Below are 13629 nucleotides of genomic sequence, written 5' to 3' on the forward strand. Positions count from 1 at the left end.
GCCTGAGGTTCCACCGCCTGAGGTTCCAGGAGGACTCCTAAGCTGAGAACCTGCACCTTCAAGGGGAGTGTAACCAGGCACTGGTTCACGACCTGGACAGACTTCTTAGCATGTGGTGGAAATGAGTAATAGAGTTGGACGTCATCTGCATACAGATGGCATCAAACTCCAAAACTCTGGATAATCTCACCCAGTGGCTTCATGTAGATGTTAAACGGCATGGGGGACAATACCGAACCCTGTGGGACACAACGGGGCAATGGCTGTGGGGCCGAGCAGGTGTCCTCCAACAACACCTTCTGGGTATGATCCTTAAGGAAGGACCGGAGCCACTGCAGAACAGTATCCCCAAAGCCCATCCTCATAGGGCGACCCAGAAGGATACAGTGGTCTATGGTATCGAAGGCCGCTGAGAGATCCAGGAGAACCAACAGGGACATACTTCCCCTCTTGAGCTCTCTGCAATCATGGCTGTCTCAGTTCCATGTCCCGGTCTGAAACCAGACTGCGACGGATTCAGATAGTCAGTTTCGTCCAAGAACCCCTGGAGCTGCGAGGTGACCACACGTTCCAAAACTTTGCGCAAAAAGGGGAGATTGGAAATTGGCCAAAAGGTGATCAAATCAGTGGGGTCCAGTGATAGTCACCACCTTTGCCCACTCTGCCAAACCCCTTCTGACTTCCTTTATCATCCAGGATGGGCAGGGGGCCAGGATGCATGTGGTTGCCTTCTCTTCTCCAAGAATCTTGCCAATGTCCTTGGGTTGCACAAAGTGAAATGAATCCCTTAAAACCAGACAAGCAGGTCTTCTTGCTACATCTTGAGAGACTTCAGTATCTGCGGCATCCAGGTCGGAGCAAATGACATGTTACATTCTAAAGTGCTCCACTGAAAAATGATAGGTTGAATCCAGTGCAATCAAAATATCATTTTGCACTGGAATATTTTCCCCATTATGAAAACCTAATAACATAGCAACATATGATTTCTAAACTTGCTAGGTTGCTGGAAATACAGCACAAGTTCTGTTGCAAAAACATACAGATATTGCTTAACTTCAAACGCTAGAAATCTATACTGGGAATGGCTAAAATATTCTGCCTTGCCTAATGGTCTAGTACAACTGCACTATGATGTACAATGTGAAGATATTGATTAGCCATTACTCGGGCCTTCCTCTTCCACTTTCTCTGACTTCCACAACTAGACATGAAGATAAATCATTTTTAGCAAAGGCAAGACTTGATCCCAGTCCTTCATGTTTTCCACATGAATGATAGGATACAATGGTGCCCAAATTCTGGTCAATTCTGCCCAATATCTGAAAACTGTTGACTTGGAAAGGATCTACTTGCTGAGCTGCAGAACCAAGAAAAGAGATATTGTGAAGGTTGGTATATATTAATGGAAAGCCATGGTGCAATGGGGGGAATCCCAGTTACAGACTGTACTTCAGGGAAAGTCCTCCAGCAAGACGACTAGCAGAAGAGATGCTCAGCAGAGCCCCAACGAGATAGGAAGGCCTCAAAGAACCACTGAGGCTCTTTCTACACTGCCATATAATCCAAATTATCTAAGTAGATAATCCACATTACATATTTGGACTGGATTTTATGAATCTACACTGCCCTATAACCCAGTTCAAAGCAAATAATCTGGATTTTATATGGCAGTGTAGAAGGCACCAGAGGTATGTGTTCTGAGACTGGATCTACACTGCCATATAATCAAAGCAAATAATCTGGATTCATAAACAGGATTATCTGGCAGTGTAGATGGGACCAGAGGAATCTCTTTCTCCTTCCCTTCTCGTCTCCATTGCTTACAAACATGAGACACCCGATTCCTTTGATCTACAAAACTGCAAAGTGTGAAGATGTTCCTAAAATAACCTTCAAGCCAAGGCCTTCCAGGGAGGGAATGGGATGCCCCAAAATGTGAATTTGCCTTGATCCCCGAGGCCATGGGTCTATGGATGGACTCAGGGCTCCAGGTAAGTATTCCCTCCATCACTTTGAGACCCAGGCAGCCTGCTCCAGGTCCAATCACATCAATACACCCTGAGTCTCCTCGGTCATTGGGAGATGTTGAGTAAACAAATGCTTTCCTGGGCATCCTTCTTTAATGGAGCCTGTGGTACCACAAGAGGTAATAATATGGAAAGGGTATGAATAAGAACCTACATTAAGAAAAAGATGAGCGTGCCAACATGTTTCAACAGGCCTTTATTTAAAGGGGAACAGGGACGGCTTGCCTAGGTGGACACCAACACTGCGTGCCCTCCTGACAACACTTGGCACTCTTCCTGAATACATCCACTGCTGATCGATCTTTCTTTCGCCAGATTAGTCTGGTGAAGACTTCCAATTTAAGAGTCAAATGTTAAGGCCTGTGCTTTTTGGAAACACGCATGGGGTAGCTAGTGAGGCTGGCATCTCTGCTCCCCCCCCCCTTTTTTTTATCCGTTTGCACATGTTCAATCGGGTATTGGGCAGTTCCCTGATGTTTCCCTAATCAGTTGTAGACTGGCACACAGTTCACAGTAGGATCAACAAGAGCAGAAGCCTACTTCTTCCAAGCCGAAGCCTTGCTGACTGCAGACACGCTGTAGCAATCCCACACTGAACATCTGCTTCTCTTTCCCTCTTTATGTCTTCCCCAATATAATGGTAATAGGTACAGGTGGACACCTTATTCACAATTCCCAAATGCAAAATACTCCCAAGATTTCCCACATAAGTGTCTGAGACAGTGACACCTTTGTTTTCTGATGGCTCCATGTCCAAGGATGTATAAGGTACATGTGAAACATACACAAATGTCATATTTAGACGTGGGCCCCACCTCCATGGTAGCTTATCATTTCTATGCAGTCATTCTGCAATTAGAAAGTCTGAAATCCAAAACACTCCTGGTCCCAAGCTTTACATGTAATCAGGGGCGGCTCAACCCATTACGCAAAGTAAGAATTTGCAGTATAGTTGATTTTTCCCAGGGGTGCTCTTGGGGGAAAATAGACCTTGACATATGCAAGTTGTAGTTACTGGGATGTATAGTTCACCTACAATCAAAGAGCATTCTGAACTCCACCAATGATGGAATTGAACCATATATGGCACACAGAACTCCCCCAACGAACAGAAAATATATATCAGTGATTGGTGGGGGGGGGGGGGCAAAATACTGTTTGCTTACCGTTGAAAATTACCTAGGGCCGCCTCTGCATTTAATGGATATTCAACCTGTGATCAGCCTGTGTTGTGCATCTGCAACCACATCAGCCACAACTCTAGAATATTCATGGGTGACATCACTGGGTTCCGAGCTCTATGTTGGCTCAACTGACTAGAACCCCGGCAGTTGTTTTTTGTCCTGTCGACTGAAACAACTCCCTGTGTGAAAAGGAAGGTCTTCACCCCTTCTGAAAGGCCATTAAAGAAGGGACGGATCTTAACTCTTCAGGCAGGGTGTTCCACAACCCCGGAGGAACAAGAGAAAGGTCTTACCTTCACTACAAATCACGAATAGTAAACTCGTATCCTATATTTCAATTGTTGGGTTATTGTGATTTTTTCCAAGCTGTATGGCCATGTTCCAGAAGCATTCCCTCCTGAGGTTTCACCCATATCTATGGCAGGATCCTCAGAGGCTGAGGGATCTATCAACCTCTGAGGACACCAGCCACTGAGGCAGACAAAATGTCAGGAGAGAATGCTTCTGTAACATGACCATACAGCCTGGAAAACTCACAGCAACCCAGTGATTTCGGCCATGAAAGCCTTCGACAACACATTTTAATCTTTCTTTTGTGTCTTTTAATATAATAATGATTGGGGGCATTTAGACCTACCCAGGAAAAGTTTATTGTATGCAGGATGATCATGGCAGAGCCCCTCCCGGGGGGGGGGGGCTGACCCAGCGGTTCTGGATCATTCATTGACCTTGCAAAGGCATTCGACACAGTGAATCGCAGCGCTCTCTGGACCATTCTTCAAAAAATTGGGTGCCCAAACAAATTTGTGAACATCTTGTGTCTCCTCCATGATGACATGATGGCAACAGTCCTGGATAGCAATGGCTCCCAAAGTGTCCCATTTAAGGTGGAATCAGGTGTCAAACAGGGATGTGTTATTGCCCCAACTTTATTCTCCATCTTCATCAATATGATACTTCACCTTGTTGATGGGAAGCTTCCCACCGGAGTGGAAATCATCTATCGGACAGATGGCAAGCTGTTTAATCTCAGCAGTCTGAAAGCCAAAACCAAGGTTACAACAACATCTGTTATAGAGCTCCAGTATGCTGATGACAACGTCGTCTGTGCGCATTCAGAAGAAGATCTACAAGCCACTCTGAACACCTTTGCAGGAGCATACGAGAAGCTCGGCCTGTCATTGAACATCGAGAAAACCAAAGTGCTGTTCCAGCAGACACCAACCAACCCCTCTCCAATGCCAGAGATACAGCTTAATGGTGTAACATTAGAAAATGTTGACCATTTCTGCTACCTTGGCAGCCACTTCTTTACCAAAGTCAACATCGACACCGAAATACAACACCGCCCAAGCTCTGCGAGCACAGCATTTTTCCAAATGAAGCAGAGAGTGTTTGAGGACCGGGACATCAGTAGGGATACTAAGGTGCTTGCCTATAAAGCTATTGTCCTCCCAACCCTGATCTATGCCTGAAAACGTGGACTGTCTACAGACGTCACATGCAACTCCTGGAACGATTCCATCAGCGCTGCCTCCGGAAAATCCTGCAAATCTCTTGGGAAGACAGGTGGACAAACATCAGCGTGCTGGAAGAAGCAAAGACCACCAGCATTGAAGTGGTGGTCCTCTGCCATCAACTCCGCTGGACCGGCCACGTTGTCCGGATGCCCGACCACCATCTCCCAAAGCAGTTTCTCTACTCCGAACTCAAGAACAGAAAACAGAATGTTGGAGGACAGGAAAAGAGATTTAAAGATGGGCTCAAAGCCAACCTTAAAAACTCTGGCAGAGACACTGAGAACTGGGAAGCCCTGGCCCTTACGCGCTCCAGCTGGAGGTCAGCTGTGACCAGCAGTGCTGCAGAATTTGAAGAGGCACGAATGGAGGGTGAAAGAGAGAAACGTGCCAAGAGGAAGGTGCATCAAGCCAACCCCGACCGAGACCGCCTTCCACCTAGAAACCAATGCCCTCACTGTGGAAGAAGATGCAGAGCAAGAATAGGGCTCCACAGCCACATACGGACCCACAAGAATTCTGATCCTGGAAGACTATCCTACTTGGCCGACGAGGGATCGCCTAAGTAAGTCTGGATCATGGTAGCAAAAAGCAGTACACATTGGCACAATCATGCAAATGGCAGAGGAGATGGGCTTAAAAAAAGACAATCAGGTTTCCTTGCGTGACGAGAGGTCCCGCACACAAAGGCGCATTGTGAAGAGTAGCTACTTCCCCTGAGGCGGGCAGGAAAAGGCAATGGGGCATCTTGTCCTGTCCGTTGGACTATTGTGTTACATATGTCCAGATAATGTCCATAATATGGGTGAGGTCGGGAATTGATTGAAGAATCCCCAGCTTGGAGTCTCTTCTCACAGGCCCTATGATCATATGGGACGCTCAGCAATACAATTTCCCATCCAGGTAAAGGAACAAGAAATCTCAGAAGCACAAAATATATTAACAAAACATAGGAACACATAGGAAAAGGCAGGGAATTTTAAGGCATTTTTCATGCACAAGAGAGACATAGTTTTCCCAAGTACATACAATATCCAAGCCAGGCTCCCTTGTATGTAGATCAAGGCATGAGGAAGGGAAAAAACATAGAAATAATACAATTCCATACTGGGGGAAAGAGAACATGCAGAACGGGCTTTTAGTGGAACTTTGGAACAAAAAGGCAGGAAGGTTCTACATTGCAAGGATGGGAACAGATAAGGAAAACAACTTTAGAACATATGAGTATTCTGCAAGTAAAGAGTTCTTTTTAACAGCAGCCCTGGGAGACATAGTTTCTCAGGCTTGGAAAGCATAGTCTTCAGAATCCCTGGGTTGAGTTAGGCCCCAGAAGAGGCCAGAGAGTGTGCTCTGAGACAGGGAGGGTGGCAGGAGATAAATATAATGAGCAGAGAGAGCTTAAACTACCAAAGGCTTTCTAATGAGGGAACCAGCTATCCGGAAAAAGAAGAAAAGAGGAAAAGCTGAATTACAGCAAGGAGAGGTACATGATAGCTGGGAGAGATACATTACAGCAAGGAAGGGGCAAGAGAAGCACAGAGTTCAGGGTAACCGATTTATTAAGGGATCATCAGCAGTCTGTAGCTAGTTTCCTGATTGTCTGAACACGTGTAAAGCAAACAAGTCTCTTTAAGTGTCTGCAGCCTTTGGAACTCTCTGCTGCAGGCACGAAGGGACAAATAATAATTTTACTCAGGAGGGTTTCATGCAGCATAATGAAACTGGAGGGCCTATTGTAAAACAATTACGAACCTTGTGTTACTTTTGTATATGTATTTACTATGTTTGGTTTCTTTAGACGTGTTCACTGTCCGCTTTGCGGTGTCCAGGTGAAATTGGGGGATGGGGAGTAGCATAGCTGAGCCTGGCAGCTGTGCCCTTTGCCTTTGTTCTGTGTGCCAGATGTGCATTTGCCATCTGCAAGAAGGAACTCTGTTTGTGTGTGTACTGCCTTGTTCCAGTCAGTATTCCTCCTTGTGTGGAGAAGCTCTGGGCGCCTTCTTGGGATGAGGTCCCTGATAACATAGACTGGCCAAGCAACGGATGGAGGCGTGTGGTCCATGGGTACATTGTCATACCAGTTGGTTGGCTTTTCAATGCTTTCATGTTTCCTTATGCACAAAGTTGTCTGTGTGGAGTTTACTTTTAACTTTGGAAGCTTGGTGGAACTTGGGAAGTTGCTTTTCAGATCTAATAGTTATGGTTAAGTTGAATTTCTGAAATGCAACTAATATATGTATCCTTAGTTGTTTTTTTTTAAAAAAAACAAAAACAAAAACCCTGCCTCTTCTGAATATAAAAGCAGGAGGCCTTGAATCATGGTTGGGCCATCCAGTCAATCCCCTGCCAAGAAGCAGGAAAATCGCATTCAAAGCACCCCCAATAAATAGCCATCCAGACTCTCCTTAAAGGCCACATTCTGTGAGACGCAGCCACATTCAGTGGCTTTCTCCAGGTTCAGTTGCAAGTGTTGTGTGGGTGCTCACCTAAAAGGCTAGTGTAGATGTACCCTCATTCTTCTTGATGAAGGCTACAAGAGAGGGACTGAAGTTTTCATGGACCTTGCTGATCGGGATCTCTCACATTTGCAGCTTCTTCGGAAACATGCAACGACGGAGCGAGAGGTTGGCTGCCCTCCAGCCGGTTTCCTACAGAGAAACAGGAGTCAAGAGGTAAGAATTGTTTATTTATTTATTGTATCAGAAGCAAACCAAGGGTACAGTTGCAGTGTATTTTAAAAAACACACAGAGAGAGTTAAAAAACTTAGCATTATACTAAATGTCCTTTGAGTCACCTATGGGCTGAGAAAGGCAGTATACAAATACACTAAATAAATAAATAAACAAATAGCTGTCCACTTGGAGTGCCTCTGGTGTCGCTGTGAGAAGGTCCTCCATTGTGCATATGGCAAGGCTCAGTCTGCATTGGAAGAGGTGGTTTGCTCTCCTCCATACTCGCATGTCGTGGATTCCACTTTGTAGCCCCATTTCTTAAGGTTGGCCCAGCCTTCTGTGTGCCCAGGGGTGGGGTGGGGAGAACAGAGTCCCTTCATTTGGTTGAGCTTCCAGGTTTCCTGCCACTTTTGGACTCTTGCTTGCTGAGGTGTTCTTGCGAGTATCTCTGTAGATCTTAGAAAACTATTTCTTGATTTAAGGCATTGGCATACTGGCTGATATCCAAACGGGATGGGCCAGAGATGTCACTGCCTTGGTCCTTTCATTACTGGCTGCTGCTTCCTAGCAGATGTCAGGTGGTATACTGGCTATACAGTATAATTACCGGCTATACAGTATAATTTCTCCAGTGGTGTTGGGCATAGACATCCTGTGATAATGCGGCATGTCTCATTAAGAGCCACATCCACTGTTTTAGCATGTTCCACACTGGGCATGCATACTCAGCAGCAGAGTAGCAAAGCGCAAGGACAGATGTCTTCACTATATCGGGTTGCGATCCCCGGGTTGTGCTAGTCAGCTTTTGTATGATATTGCTTCTAGCCCCCACTTTTTGCTTGACAGTCGAGCAGTGCTTCTTGTAGGTCAGAGCACTGTCCAGGGTGACTCCATTCATGCCTCTTCAAATTCCACAGCACTGCTAGTCACAGCTGACCTCCAGTTAAAGCGCTCAAGGGCCAGGGCGTCCCAGTTCTCAGTGTCTATGCCACAGTTTTCAAGGCTAGCTTTAATCCCATCTTTATAACTCTTTTCCTGTCCACCAACATTATGTTTCCCATTCTTGAGTTGGAAGTATAGTAACTGCTTTGGGAGACGGTGATTGGGCATTTGGACAACATGGCAGGTCCAAAGGAGTTGATGGCATAGGAACATTGCTTCAATGCTAGTGATCTTTGCTTCTTCCAGCACACTGTTGTGCCTCAGAATAGCTTCACCTTGCTTTCTCTGACAAAACCAGCCAATCTTGAGAGGTAGAAAGTTTATTGAAACAATCAAAGTAAAAGCAGTAAAAATTCAGTGGTTACAAGGTAGAAAATCCAATATAATCCTTTGGAGTTTAAGCAGGAGACATGAAGCAAAGCAGCAAGCCAAAACCAGGAAGTAGCTTAAGGTTACATGAAGCAGGCTGTTTCTAAATCCCTAGCCCCTGAACTGGAGCTACTGCAAGCCATACTGCAACGTTGAAACTAACACAGGATCAATGTCCAGGCAAGATACTTATACGTTATACATCAAAACAGCAAACATCAAACAAGCCTTTAACGAGCAGTTTTCCCACAGATGAGGTCAACACTTCTCTGCCAGCCGCGAACTCCTTCGCAACACCTGCCCCGCGCGGCCTTGCATCCCAGCAACTGCCTGACCTTGCTTCCCAGCAACTGTCTTATCAACCACATTCCAATCTTGTGAAAACATTGAAGACACAGACCTGTCTCTAAATTGCCTGTCTCTAAATTCATGGGAAGAAAACTGAGAGCCCACATCTGCACTATTCCCAGCACTCTCCTCACTCCCATTCCCATCAAGTTGGTGCTGAACCACAACACACACTGACATTTGTCAGCCTGTCTTTTCAAGAGGAAACGCTGATGGAATCGTTCCAGGAGTTGAGTATAACGTCCATATTTTGCAGGCATAGAGCAGGGTTGCAAGGACGATAGCTTTATAAACAAGCACCTTGGTCTCACCACGGATGTCCCAGTCCTCAAACACTCTCTGCTTCATTCAGAAAAATGCTGTTCTCGCAGAGCTCAGGTGGTGTTGTATTTTGGTGTCAATGGAGAAGTGGCTGCCAAGGTAGCGGAAATGGTCAACATTTTCTAATGTTACACTATTAAGCTGTACTTCTGGCATTTTAGAGGGATTGGCTGCTGGCTGCTGGAAGAGCACCTCGATTTTCTCAAAGTCTAATGAAAGGCCGAGCTTCTCATATGCTTCTCCAGCATCTCCACAACAGTGGAGAGAGTAGAGGGGTTGGTGCTTCTTTTGGGGTCTTCTGGCACAGTATAAGCTCTTACCATTCACCAAATGCCCGATCACCATCTCCCAAAGCAGATACTATATTCCCAACTCAAGAACGGAAAACAGAATGTTGGTGGACAGGAAAAGAGTTGAGGAACAGTCATGTAAGCACAGTACTTCCATTGATCTATGAAGTCCACACACATGTGGCAAGGCAACAGAGTGTGGTCAAGACAGCAAAAGGTGTTAATGCAGAAGAACCATGAGTTAGGAGAAGTTGCAGCAGTTTGCTTTTTGCCTGAAGCTTTTGCAAAGGGTAAGATTTCACGCTTCTCTACTCTCCTCTCTGGGGAGATAATGGAGTGCAAACTAGTTTTGGGCTTTGAAGTCAGTTGGCAGCAATTGAAGTCAGCCGAGAAGCAAAAGGGACAATGGGAAGAAGAGAGGAAAAAGTGGGGGTGACAAGAGGAAGATTTGGGGCAGTCTCTGCCAAATCAGGGGGGCAGGAGGGTGTTGGAAGGGAAGCAGAATGAAACCTCAAGGTTTTTTTGAGCGTACAAACCAGGATCTTCTTTTTCAGGGTCTTCAAAAAGATCCACAGGAGAAGCCAGTCTTCTGCTGCTATGAGAAGAGTCTTTGAAGAGTATGACATGACGGACAGCATCCCTTGCTGTGGTAAATGTATATCTGATGGCCTTGGGGTGAACTTGCCCATTCAGACCTTCAGCAAGGTTTGCTTTTCTGCAATTGGCCGCTGGTGGGGTGGGAGAGAGTGGCTCCTCTGCCACTCAGAGGGAGAACCCACTCTGGGTTTAATCCCAACTTTAAAAGATACACCAAATCCATTTAGCCTTTTCAATTTATTTATTTATTTATTTATTTATTTATTTATTTATTTTGGGTTTTTATATCCTGTCCTCTCTCAACCTCCGTAGAGGGACTCAGGACGGCTAACAAATCGGCACCCCATGATGCCTATACCAGAACATAAATACACAATTTAACAGCAGTATAGCAATAAAACAGTATAAAACAATAGAAAAACCATCAGGCAGTCAGCAGTCGCTGGTTTGACTCATCATCCAAGGGCCAGTCAGTCAGTTCTATAAACATCATGTCAGCAAGTCAACCTATTCTACAAAGTCCTCATCCCATAGCCAGGATTTCACTTGTTTCCGGAAGGTCAAGAGGGATGCAGCAGATCTAATTTCACTTGGGAGGAGTTCCATAGCCGAGGGGCCATCACAAAAAAGGCCCTGTTTTATTTTTTATTTTTTATTTTTTATTTTTTTTATTTTTCATATATATCCACTGTCTTTATAATATGTCTCTTTTTTCCACACTGTTCTATCTTCTTTTGAGTGATCTCCCTCTTTCGTTGTATTTACTAGATAACTCAATAAAAATTTATACAAAAAAAAAAAAAAGGCCCTGTCCCTTGTCCCCACCAGGCGCCATTGCGACAATGGGGAAACAACGAGTAGGGTCTCCCCGGATGATCTTAGGGCCTTAGGTGGATCATAGCAAGAAATATTTAATGTTATCTACTTTTTAAAAATCTTGATAATAACTGTTTGCTTTCAATAAATCTAAAAATAAACAAATATCTAAAAATGAACAAACATTCCACAGATATATAAACTCAATTTTCCTAGTTTCCAACAGACCTCACAACCTCTGAGGATGCCTGCCATAGATGCAGGCGAAATGTCTGGAGAAAATGCTTCTGGAACATGGTCATACAGCCTGGAAAACTCACAACCACCCAGTGATTCCGGCCATGAAAGCCTTCAACAATACATAAACAAATAAACTTTTCCATGTATGTTTTGTAATATGTTTTGTACTCACTTAGGCGGCGAATGTCCGCCTTCTTATGTGTAAACTGCCCTGAGTCCCCTCGGGGAGAGAGGGAGGTAGAGAAATAAATTATTATTGTTGTTGTTGTTGTTGTTGTTGTTGTTGTTGTTGTTGTTGTTGTTATTTCTCTTAGACCTGCCAGACGGGCACAAAGGCTATGCTGATCATGTGGTTTGTTGCCCCTATTTAGAAACTTTGGGGATAAAGGTATTTATTATAAAATCCCCCTCTGGGGGCACAAAACATGAACGTTAGAGACTAACCAATCTTTTCTTTTCTTAGCCCCCACTTGGACAAATCCAAACAAGCACCCAAGGAAGTCTCCCTGGACGGAGCTGCGTATCCTGGCACTGCTACTCATTCTGGGGATCTCCTTACGTGAGTTGCATAGTTTGTAGCCAGGCCCTAAGGCTGCTGTTGTGGCCCACATTGTTAAGTTAAAATATATACAAAGACCAACATGCACACAGTTAATAATCAATGGGGAGAAAACACAACGAATCAAAATAAGATGGGGTACCAGGCAAGGCTGTCCACTATCACCACTCCTGTTTATTATGTGCATAGAGATGCTCATAAAACAAATAAATGAGAACAAAGAAATAAAGGGTGTACGGGCAGGAAGCAAAGACTACAAGATCTGTGCCTTTGCTGATGATATTGTCCTGACTCTGGAAAATCCCAATGACTCAAAGAAAGAACTAAACAATATCCCGACAAACTTCTCGGAATTAGCTGGGTTAAAAGGAAACCAAGAGAAAAGTCAATTCTTAACAAAGAATCTGACAGAATAGTTAAAAAACAAGAATTAAAAGAAAATGCAGAATACAATATTGCACAAAAAGTCAAATACTTAGGAATATATATAAAACAAAGAATTCAGAGCTATTTAAATATAACTATGAAAAGGTGTGAAGAGAGATAAGAAAAGAATTAGAGGAATGGACAAATGAGGACTCTCCCTATTAGGAAGGATATCATCCATCAAGATGACAACATTACCCAAAATGTTATTTTTGTTCCAAAACATACCCATAATCAACAATGATTTTTTTCCAAAATTTGGCAGAAAGATATCTCGAAGTTTATTTGGGTTGGAAAAAAACCAAGAGTAAAAATGAAGATACTTAACGACGATAAAGCAAGAGGTGGCCTTTCTCTTCCAAATCTACAACTCTATTTTCACGCATGCTGTTTTGACTGGATTAAAGAATGGGTGACCTTAGAAGACAATGAACTACTCGATTTAGAAGGCCTAAATCTTCCATTCAGATGGCATGCATATTTGGACATACAAAAGGCCAAACCAACAGGCATATTTAATGGTCATTATATATGGAGACCAATTCTAAATACCTGGAACAGATATAAAAACAGAATTTACACAAATACACAGGAATGGATATCCCCACATGAGGCATATTATAAAAGGGAGAACATCTTTCAAGGGAAATAGCTAACCTACAGGGAACTGATCCAGACTGATTTAGAAAATCCAGAAATGAAATCCCTAGAAGCAGGGGCGGCTCGTCCATTACGCGAAGTAAGCGGTCGCAGAACACTTTTTTTTGCCAGGGGCGCAGAGGCGCCTCTGTAAATGCCCCTCGACCGCCACTTGAGGATCACCCCCTCAGCTCACAACAGCTCTAGCAGTCCGGGGGGGAGCCTCGGCTTTCTTGCCTCGCTGCCAGGCAATCCTCTTCCCAAAGGGGCTGGGCCCTTGAGCCTCACCTAGCCCCTCTCGTTCCTGCTCCACCTGGCCACCGGGTGTGCGAGCAGAGCCGGCGCTCAATCATTCTCGGAGTTGGATCCCTTCCCCATGACCGGCTCCCTTTCCCGATCCCCTGGTGCTCCACCCGCCTCTTCTCCTCTCCCCAATCCGTGGGTGGGCCAAGGGGCGGAGCCGCCGCACCTGGCCCGCTTTGGGTCCCAAGACCCCAGCGTGCGCACCAAAAGTTGCCTCTTCTCCTGACTTTCTCTTCAGCCATTGGGACCGAGAGAGAGAGAGCCCCTCTGGCTGGAGGTATCTCCCACCTCCGCTCCCTCCTTTCTTCTTTTTTTTGCACCTACCTTCAGGAAAGGTGGGCATCTCCACCTCTCTCTCTCTCTCTCTCTTGGTCC

At 44.9% G+C, this 13629-nt stretch overlaps 1 long non-coding RNA gene across 1 annotated transcript; it reads left to right on the forward strand.

Annotated features, from left to right (window-relative positions):
* The first annotated feature begins 1243 nt into the window (after positions 1-1243).
* Positions 1244-10315, forward strand: LOC137095937 (uncharacterized). The gene is made up of 3 exons (XR_010909083.1): positions 1244-1391; positions 7323-7403; positions 10229-10315. It is a non-coding gene; the product is annotated as an uncharacterized lncRNA (long non-coding RNA).
* The last annotated feature ends 3314 nt before the right edge of the window (positions 10316-13629 follow it).

Source organism: Anolis sagrei, chromosome 1 (assembly GCF_037176765.1).
Source record: "Anolis sagrei isolate rAnoSag1 chromosome 1, rAnoSag1.mat, whole genome shotgun sequence".
In the NCBI taxonomy this organism is placed as follows: Eukaryota; Metazoa; Chordata; class Lepidosauria; order Squamata; family Dactyloidae; genus Anolis; species Anolis sagrei.